We start from the raw sequence: 10,664 nt of genomic DNA, 5'->3' as shown, positions 1-10,664 counted from the left end.
ATAAATTTAGACATTCAAGATGTTCAGCAAGCCCAAACAGAGCAAATTCAAAGAGTTTAGGCCCAATAAGGCATAAACTCAAATTCAGTAACAAACAGTTAGGCCTGATAAGGCCTAAACATGTCATAATGCAAAAAAACAAAGATAACCTAAACTTGAATGATCACAGCAGTCTTATAAAATACAATGCAGGCCACAGAATGTTCAATAATATCTTTGAAGTGAGGAAAGAAAGGAAATGCCAAGCCAGAAGAGAATCATTTATCTAAGCAAAAGTTTTGTGGAATGAATACAAAAATAATAGAGAGGGAGAGAAAGAGAGAGAGAAAGAGAGAGAGAGAGAGAGAGACTTAGATGATGGAAAGCTAAGAGAATCTGACCTCCATTAAGGGAAATGTAAAATATTAAACAAAAGAAAGCTCAAGGCTATATAAATATCACACAAAATATTCAGAGCTTCAGAGCTAGGGAAATTACAAGGAGTAAAAAGGGACATTACATAATTTTATGATTTCACTCATCAAATTCTAAATGTATACTCACCTGATAAAAGAGTTTCAAATTACACAAAGCAAAAATTGATACAACTGAAAACAGAAAAGTCTGTACCTGGAACACCACCACCATAGACCAACACTACCAACCAACAGGTCCTAATGACATTCCGGTATGTGGCCTGGCCACAGAATGTACAGTCTCCTCAAGTGGGCATTATGACATATACTGTGAGATCACATACTGGGTCATAAAACTAATCTTAACAAGTGAAAAAATTTCAATTCATACAAAATGTTATCTGATAAGAGGGAAATAAACTTAAAATCAGTAACAAAACACTTAAAAAAAAACAGGACTTCAACTGTGGAAATTAAATACACCTTGAGGTAACCCATGAGTCAATAAAGACATTTCAAGGGCAAAGAGAAAATAATATGAATTGTGTGAAAATTGAAATATAACATGAAATTTACAGGATTCTTACACGGAAATTAAGGCACTAAATCATAGAAGAAAGAAAACTCCAAAGAATAATCTAAGCTTCCAACTTAAAAATCTAGAAAGAGAAAAGCAAATAAAACCAAAGATAAATATAGAAGGAAATACTAAAGAAGAGAATGGAAATCAATGGAACTAGACAACAAAATCAGTAAAATCAAGAGCTAGTTCTTTGTAGGGAAAGAAAAGTCAATAAAACTGAAAGAACTCTGCCAAGCTAACCAAAGAAAACAAGAGCAAATTACCCAAAAGAGGGCATATCACTATATTCCTAAAGACATTGAAAGGATAAGGAAATACAATAAACAGCTCTAAACTCGTAAATTTGACAAAAATAGCTGAAATAGGCAAATTACTTGGTAGTGGAAATAAAAAAATATAAAAACTCACTCAAGAAGAAATAGAGAGCTGCCTCTCCCACCCAGATGACAAACTGTGGCAGCTCAGGCTCAGACCTCAAGGAGGCACCAGCTTCCACTGCCTCAGCCCATACAGCACGGCCATCAGTGAACTGCTGCCAGAAAGAACAAGGCACAGTGACAGTACGGGTGTCCGGGGCTGGAGGCGCACCAGGGGGCATGGGACGCAGGGCGGCGCAGGCTGGAGAGCTGGCTCAGCTGAGCGGGGAAGCTGTCACTGGGCGGTGCGGCATCCTCAGAGGGGGCCATGTCTAACGGGGTTTACCCGCTGCTCAACACCGCCAGTGGAGCAGTGAGGCCGACGGTGTTCAGCACACCTCCAGTGGACTTCCTGATCGCAGCCGGAGGATTCCACATCTCTATTCCCAGATGTAATGACTGGATACTGCCTGAACCATGCTGGCTTTGAGGCCTTGAACACACATAGAATTCAGATCATCTCCCTAGCTGCCCATAAATTCATCTCAGATATTGCCCACAATGCTCTGCAGCACCACAAAATGAAGGGAGTACACTTAACCATGGAGGAGTTGACCCCTGCCCTCAGTGAGTATGACATCAGTGTAAAGAAGCCACACTACTGACAGGATTGGTTTGAAGACAGTGGCGTGAGAGGTGAGACAGAGGCCTCCTCCCAAAGCCACATATAGTATGAAAATATAATTAACACAACTAATCCTGAAAGAGCAAAAGGAAAGAAGGGTCTCTAGGAATGAAAGAATATTGAGAGAACTGTGTGACCAATCCAAACGGAACAATATTCATATTAGAGGGGTACCGGAAGAAGAGGAGAGAGAAAAAGGCAAAGTGCCTTTGAGGAGGTAATTGCTGAAAACTTCCCCAATCTGGGGAAGGAGATCGTCTCTCAGGCCGTGGAGGTGCACAGATCTCCGAACACAAGGAACCCAAGGACGACCACACCAAAACATGTACTAATTAAAATGGCAAAGATCAAGGATAAGGACAGACTATTAAAAGCTGCCAGAGAGAGTAAACAGATCACACACAAAGGAAAACCCATCAGGCTATCATCAGCCTTCCCAGCAGAAACCTTACAGGCCAGAACGGAGTGGCATGATATATTTAATGCAATGAGGCAGAAGGGCCTCGAACCAAGAATACTATACCTGGCAAGGTTATCATTTAAATTTGAAGGAGGGATTAAACAATTTCCAGATAAGCAAAAGCTGAGAGAATTTACCTCCCACAAACCATCTCTACAGTGTATTCTGGAGGGACTCCTACAGATGGAAGTGTTCCTAAGGTGAAATAGCTGTCACCAGAGGTAATAAAAATGTACAGAGAAAGAGAACAGAATACGATACCCAATATATAAAGAGTGGAGGAGGAAGAAAAGGAGAGAAAAGAAAAGAACCTTTAGCTTGTGTGTGTAATAGCATACTAAGTGAGTTAAATTAGACTCTTAGATAGTAAGGATGTTACCCTTGAACATTTGGTCCCCACGAATCTAAGGCCTGCAGTAGCAGTAAGTACATACTTATCCATAAATAACCCTAAATGTAAATGGTCTGAATGCACCTGCCCAAACATGACTCAGAAATGACACAATCATATTCAAAATGGCCAGAATAAAATCCAAAATTTACTGCACATGCTAAAACAAACAACACACACATACACACGCCACTGGAGAATGTGACAAATTCTCAAGGAAAAGAAGGGACAGATGCCTATTTTGAGATGCCTCATGTTGTAATTATCACATAAAGACTTTAAAGCTGTTATTATAACCATGTTAAATGTGGTAATGCTTAATACCCTTAAGAATTGGAAACACTAAACTTCTAGCAGAAAAATAAAAACTATTAAAAAAATCCACATCGAGAAGTTTAGAACTGAAAAATATAATTACCAAAAATGACAAAAGACATTCATGGGCTCAAGCACTGAACAGAGATGATAGAAGGGTGTGTGAACTTGAAGATAACAGAGCAACAGAAATGATCTACACTGAAGGAAAAACAGGAAAAAACATTGGAAAAAATGAATACATCCTTAGAAACTTGTGGGACAGTATCAAATTGTCTAAATTTCACATTATAGGTGTTCTATAAAAGAAAAGAAAATATTATTTTTTAGATAAAACAGTTCTTACTGAGAGCAGAAAAGATCTCAGCTTTGACAAAAAACATAAATTTAGAGATTCAAGATGCTCAGCAAGCCCCAAACAGAGCAGATTCAAAGAGTTTAGGCCCAATAAGGCGTAAACTCAAAATCAGTAACAAACAGTTAGGCCTGATAAGCCTAAACATGTCATAATGCTAAAAAGCAAAGATAAACTAAAATTTGAATGATCACAAAATTCTCATAAAATACAGTGGAGGCCACAGAATATTCAATAGTATCTTTAAAGTGAGGAAAGTAAAGAGCTGCCAACCCAGAAGAGAATCCTTTATCTAAGCAAAAGTTTTGTGGAACAAATTCAAAAATAATAGAGAGGGAGAGAGAGAGAGACTTAGGTGATGGAAAGCTAAGAGAATCTGACCTCCTTTAAGGGAAATGTAAAATATTAAACAAAAGAAAGCTCAAGTCTATATTGCTACCACACAAAATATTCAGAGCTTCAGAGCTAGGAAAATTACAAGGAGTAAAAAGGGACATTACACAATGTTATGATTTCATTCTTCAATGTATACTCACCTGACAAAAGAGCTTCAAATTACACGAAGCAAAAATTGATACAACTGCAAAGAGAAAAGTCTTTAACTGGAACGCCACCACCATAGACCAATACTACCAACCAACAGGTCCTAATGACATTCTGGCCACAGAATGTACAGTCTTCTCAAGTGGGCATTATGACATACACTGTGAGATCATATACTGGGTCATAAAACTAATCTTAACAAGTGAAAAAATTTCAATTCATACAAAATGTTTTCTGATAAGAGGGTAATAAACTTAAAATCAGTAACAAAACAGTTAAAAAAAAAAACAAACAGGACCTCAAGTGTGGAAATGAAATACACCTCGAGGTAACCCATGGGTCAATAAAGACATTTCAAGGGCAAAGAGAAAATAATATGAATCCGAACACAAGGGACCCAAGGAAGACCACACCAAAACGTGTACTAATTAAAATGGCGAAGATCAAGGATAAGGACAGACTATTAAAAGCAGCCAGAGAGAGAGGTTGTCCTAGAGCAAGCTACTGAGACCTCTCTACACCTCTGTATCCTTACGTGTAAAATATGTAAATACTATGTGTACCTATTTCAGATGATTTTGAGTACTACATGAGGTAATACACATAACAGAAAGCATCAGAAAAGTATCTAACATGCAGGAAGCTCTTTAAAAGTGTTTGTGAGTCTCATGAGTACAACAGCTGGACTTCAAGTGGAAAAATATAGTCTATCAAGGAATGATGTTTGATTTTACCACTTGAAATTTCAGTTCTTTGTACATAAACCTTCAAGGGCATCTTTCAGAAATGTTATGCTTTGCTGAATGTTTGCATTCAAAATGAGCGTATTCAAGAACAGCGGAGGAATTGCAATCCGGACACGCACGCTGTGAGGATCCACAAGCAGATCCAAGGAGGCGAAGGGAAGGTCAGCTTTTCCTAGGTTTTAGGAGGAGTTCCAGGGTGGTGGCGGTTTCTCCTTGGCTCGGAGCAGCGGGTTGAGGCGTTGCCGGTGCGGCAAGGAGGCGTCCTCGTCCTCGTCCTCCTCGGCGGCAGGAGATAAACTTCCTGTGTGAAACGTGTCCTCCCTTTGTCAAAATAATTCCCATCTTCCTTCTTCCTGCTGGTTGCGTAGACTTGCGGACTGTGACGCGAGGGCCCCGTGGGTGAGAGCTCCCACTTTCAGGGCTTCCCCGCTCCATGTGAAGCGACGTTTCCCTTCATTTATTTTCAACATCAACAGCAGACAAGGCCATTCTGTGGCCGTGGTGGATCAAGACAGACACAAGGCCACTCCGTAGTCACATCCAAATTCAGGCAAGAAAGAAAATGGCCCAAACAACAAAATCTACCAAACACTCACTGCCTGTATGCTGTCTGGTAGGAGGAATATCGGCTGCTACTTGGAGACCAATGACAGCTTTGGCCTCAGCGACCCCTCCCCTCCATCTGGGTAAGATTTATTCAGCTACCCAGTCACAGAATTACCTACCCCCAACTGCCCGAGAGCCCCTTGTAGGGGAGGAGAAATATCTTTTCCCTTCCACCCTTCTAGGTTGTCGGAGGCTGGGGCTTCATAACAAAAGAGTTTAACAGGAGAAAAACTAATTGATTAGCGTTGTATATGCTCAGGGATGAGTAACTCAGAACTAGAGCTTGGGCGTGTGTGTGTATATATATATATAGCCTTATACAAACAAAGAAACCAACCAACCCAGTAACTGTCCGGAGAAGTGACAAGACAAAGGAAAAGGACTTTTGAGTTCCTAGGGTGGCGAGTTGTCGGAAGGAAGACGTAAGGGGGGAATAATAGAAGATGAGGGCTAGTCGGTAAAGTTTGTTTCGTAGAGTCCTCTGGTGCCAGTCTCTGGGCTGATAAGGGTCTAGGCTTGCCAGTGATTGTTTAACTTCTGTGCCAACTTTTGCCCTGCTTTTAGGCAAATGGCGGGGAGGGAGGGCAGAGAGCTAGCTTTTCTCCTATCTGCTTCAGCTCAAAATAATCCTTAGGCCAAAGCGGCATTTTCCGGGGGTGGCAAAATCTGGGAGCCTTCACATCCATCCCATCCAGAGAAAGGCCCCTCTTACTTAAACTCTCCCAACCCTCCCCCGCCCAACACAAGCCCGCATCCTATACATAATGAGCCATTCCTGACCCCCTCTTACGGAGATGCCCCGCGGTCCGCCATAGCGTCGGTCCTCTCATTTTGCAGCAAGAGAGAGACGCAACCCGTTTCTCTGTGGGCGTGTTCCCTGGAGGTCTTTGGTGTCGACAAGTTCTTGAGAGGGTCCTCGCTGTTGGGACGCAAGAGTAATTGCGAGATGGAATGAGTTTTATTCTGTTTAAAAAGCCAAACATTTACAGATAGAACCGCTCAAAAAAAAGGAAGAAGAAAATGAAAGAAAGAAGGAGAGAACGAAAGGAAGAAGGAAGGAAGGAAAGAAGGAAAGAAAGAAAAAGAAAGAAAGAGAGAGAGAGAGAAAGAAAGAAAGAAAGAAAGAGAAAGAAAGAAAGAAAAAGAAAGAAAGAGAAAGAAAGAGAGAGAGGAGAGAAAGAAAGAAAGGACGGAAGGAAGGAAGGAAGGAAGGAAGGAAAGAAAGAAAAAGAGAGAGAAAGAAAGAAAGAAAGAAAGAAAGAAAGAAAGAAAGAAAGAAAGAAAGAAAGAAAGAAAGAAAGAAAAAGAAAGAGAGAGAGAGGAGAGAAAGAAAGAAAGGACGGAAGGAAGGAAGGAAGGAAGGAAGGAAAGAAAGAAAAAGAAAGAAAGAAAGAAAGGAAAGAGAGAAAAGAAAAGAAAAGAAAGAGAGAAAAGAAAAGAAAAGAAAGAAAGAAAACACTTAGGGAGAGGAAAGGGTTGCTGTGCTCATCTCTTTAAAAACACTTCTTCCAGGGCAAGGCAGGTTGGTAAAAGCATAGAGGGACGGACGTATTTGTATCTGCGCCTGTGTATGTGTACATATATACAATACACGGCGGTAAAATGTTAGGTGGTGAGCGTTCACCCTAAAACTGTTTCAACGTAGCTGTACATTTGAAAGAAAAGTCCCATAAAGCTGTTCGTGTCTATTCCCGCTCCAAGACTTCTCCAGGGAAACGAGGCTGAAGGAGCTTTGTGGGTACGCGCGTTTCCGTTTCCAGGCGAGTGGGCGGGCACCGAAGGCGGGAAGGGCGGGGCATGCAAATTTGAAGTGGCTAGTTCGTCTGGGAGCTATGGGACCAAAAAAAAAGCCAAAAGCGTAAAAGCCCCAAATAAGTGAAACAGTCTCTACAGGTTGTGGGGCTGTAATAGGCTTTCAAGTCTAGGGAAGAGGGTGGGCCTTTGGCTGCTGGCGAGGTTTCTCACCGTGAGCTCAAAGAGGTGTGAGAGGCAGGGTGTGGCGGGGAGGGAGCGGCCGCAGGTATCGCTTCTCGGCCTTTTGGCTAAGATCAAGTGTAGTATCTGTTCTTATCAGTTTAATATCTGATACGTCCTCTATCCGAGGACAATATATTAAATGGATTTTTGGAGCAGGGAGATGGAATAGGAGCTTGCTCCGTCCACTCCACGCATCGACCTGGTATTGCAGTACTTCCGGGAACGGTGCACCCTCCCCACGGGGAGATCGAGCTGGTTGTGAAAGAGTAGTTCGAGGTGTCGGCGGCTGAGGCGAGTAGCGTCCTCGTCGTTTTGTTACCAGGTTGTAAGCGCGCGGTCACAGGAGTTGTCGACTCTTCACTTCTTTTTCGTGGCGGGGTGCGGACGCGCTGGACTCCAGCAGGGCGGCATTATGCATATGTACTCCTAGCGTCCCGTGAAAGCAGACCTATCTATGTATGCGCCGGCGCTGCTTCTCGGGGACGGTGTGTAAACACGCAGGGGCGTAGGAGGCAGCAGGCTCTCTTACTAACACGGGGGGGCGGCTCCCCGCGGGTTCCTGTGGGACATGCGGTTGTGTTGTCTGAATCGTTATTTTTTTGCTGCTTTGAAAATAGCCTTTGGTGACTGTGAAACGGAGGGTGTTTTTTTTTTTTTTTCTTTTTGGCCAGGGGAAGCTCATCCGTGAAGTGGTGTGTTGAGGAGGCTTGCGTTGGGCTGTTTGAGGGCTTGGTTGCAGATGTCAAGGAAGCACTTTGTATTGCTGTGAAGCTGTATAGTTTTAAAACACTGGGTCCGTTTTCAGCTGCAAGCACCATGGCAACCACTAAAAAAGTTCAGTTCGTTCATTTTGAATGAGAAAATAGGAAATGCAATTGCTCGTTTAAAACCACAGGAGGCAGGAAAATGTAGAAGAAGCATTGAGCAAGGACGGTGAGTAGAAAACTAAGAAATACGGTAGGTATCAGTCCAACTATATCAATATCAAGCACTTGAAACATAAATGGCCTGGCCTAAATGTATCAAAACAGAGATTGTCATAGTGTCTGGTGTGTTCTCCAACACCACCGAGCGATTCTCCAGTTCTCCGTGGACACTGGGTGTCTTACAAATTGAACTCGATTCTGACACTATCTCCTAAACAATTACAAGTCCAGTTTACCTGTGCTCCTGACTGCCTGGAAACCAGGTTCCTATGGACTCTCACATTACTTTTGCTAGAGTAGTAGTTCACAGAACCCGAGAAACATTTACTTACATTTACCAGTTTATTATAAGGGACACAGATGGCAATCAGATAAAGGGGGTACATAGTTTAGGTAGCTAAGGGCGAGGTGAAAGTTTGTCTTGAGTGTGCTGTGTCTTGGTTGCCTTCAAGCTCAAAGTAATTCACCTGCCAAAGTGACATATTTGTGTGTCGTGTAATCGGCTTCCCTTCAGCACAAATCCAACAGGTAGAAGAATCAGTTAAGTACGTAGCGAAACTCAATCGCCATCTTCAATCCACTGGATTTAATTAATATGTGAAGAACAATTCATCCGACAATAGAATACACATCTTCTGAAGCAAGCTCACACGGAACATTCACCAAAACAGACTACGACGTTATGGGCCATGAAACACATTAACAAAGCCAAAGCACTAAAAGTCATGTAACATATACTCTCAGATCACAGTGGAATTAAGCTAGAAGCCAGTAACAGAAAGATAGGTGGAAAATCCCCAAACACTTGAAGATTAAATACAACTTCTAAGTAACACATGGCCCAAAGACGATCTGAAGAGAAACTTTAAAATATTTCAAATTAACTGAGAATGAAAAGGCAGTTATCAACATGTGTAGGATGCAATGAGAGCAGCGCTTAGAGAGAAACCGATAGATTTGAATTGTGTACTTATTAGAGAAGAAAGATTTAAAGTCAATAATCTAAGATTCCATTTTAGGAAGCTATTACAAGAAGAGTCCAAAGTAAGCAGGAAAAAAATAACAATAAATATAAGAGCAGTAATCTATGAAATTAAACACAGGAAAACAATAGGGGGGAAAAAATAAAACCAAACGTTGGTTCTTTGAAAAGATCAATAAAACTGATAAATCTCTAGCCAGGCTGAGGAAAAAAAAGATAAAATAATGTAAGAAATGAAAGGGAGGCCATCGCTACTGATCCCATGGATATTAAAAGTATAATAAAGCAATATAATGAATAATTCTGCTCACAAATTTAATAACCTGGCCTAGATAAAACTTATGAGGCTCAGGACATGCTATCTCAGAAGAGAGCACCTGGACACACTGACTACTTCAAGCTGAAGGGGTTTGAGAAAACAGCGAGGAAGGTCCATCTAACCTTCCTCTCCCGAAACCGGTCATAAAACCCTCACGACAGGCGCCCTCCCTCCACCTTGAGGAAAGGAATGTCCTTACGAAAGAACGCTGAGAAGCACCCTAACAGGCAGGCCTTGCTCTGCCCTCCAATTTACTGCCCTTACCTCACACTCTATGACCTATCCTTGCTATACGACTATCCATGGTCATCACACTTAGTATAAAATACTCAGGTTTCACTTTCTCTCAGGTTTTCGTTTCCTGAGAAAGCCTCCTGTGCTGTGAAGTTTTCTATCACATTTGTGTGCCTTTCCTTTGTTACTCTTCCCTAGTCTAACTACAGGCCCAGCCTGGGACCCTAAGAAGGTGGAGGAAAACTTTCCTCCCTTACAAAAGAGAGTCTTCGAAAGACACAATCTTCCAAAACTCACACAAGAATACATTATCTAATTATGCCTATATCTATTAAAGATATCGAATCATTTATGTAATCATATTCAATCATAATATAAATTAGTCACAGGGATGAAAGTACAGCATAGAGAATACAGTTAATAGCTCTGTAACATCTTTCTGTGTTGACAGTAACTACACTGGTTGGGGTGAGCATTTAATAAGGTAACTGTCAAATCACTAAAACCACTATGTTGTGTACTTGAAACCAATGTGGATTCTAATTTGAGTGATGCTGGCCTCATAAAAAAAAGTGAGTTTAGAAGTGTTCCCTCCTCTACTTTGTGGAATACTTTAAGAAGGATCCTATTAGCTCTTCTTCAATGTTTGGTTGAATTCAGCCGTGAAGCCATATGAACTTGGAGTTTGGTTTGGGGGGAAGATTTTTGATTACCAATTCGATTTCATTGCTGGCAATGGGTCTGTTCAGATTTTCTGTTTCTTCCTGGATCAGTCTTGGAAGGTTGCATTT

The 10,664-nt window shown here is 41.6% G+C and overlaps 1 non-coding gene and 1 pseudogene across 1 annotated transcript; both read left to right on the top strand.

Annotated features, from left to right (window-relative positions):
• The first annotated feature begins 925 nt into the window (after positions 1-925).
• LOC130683588 (transcription initiation factor TFIID subunit 10-like) lies at positions 926-3,465 on the top strand (annotated as a pseudogene).
• A 3,992-nt stretch (positions 3,466-7,457) lies between these two features.
• On the top strand, positions 7,458-7,648 carry LOC130683748 (U2 spliceosomal RNA). Its single transcript, XR_008997617.1, has one exon. It is a non-coding gene; the product is annotated as a U2 spliceosomal RNA (small nuclear RNA).
• The last annotated feature ends 3,016 nt before the right edge of the window (positions 7,649-10,664 follow it).

Source organism: Manis pentadactyla, chromosome 4 (assembly GCF_030020395.1).
Source record: "Manis pentadactyla isolate mManPen7 chromosome 4, mManPen7.hap1, whole genome shotgun sequence".
NCBI lineage: Eukaryota > Metazoa > Chordata > Mammalia > Pholidota > Manidae > Manis > Manis pentadactyla.
This window is presented reverse-complemented; position numbering and strand designations above follow the sequence as displayed.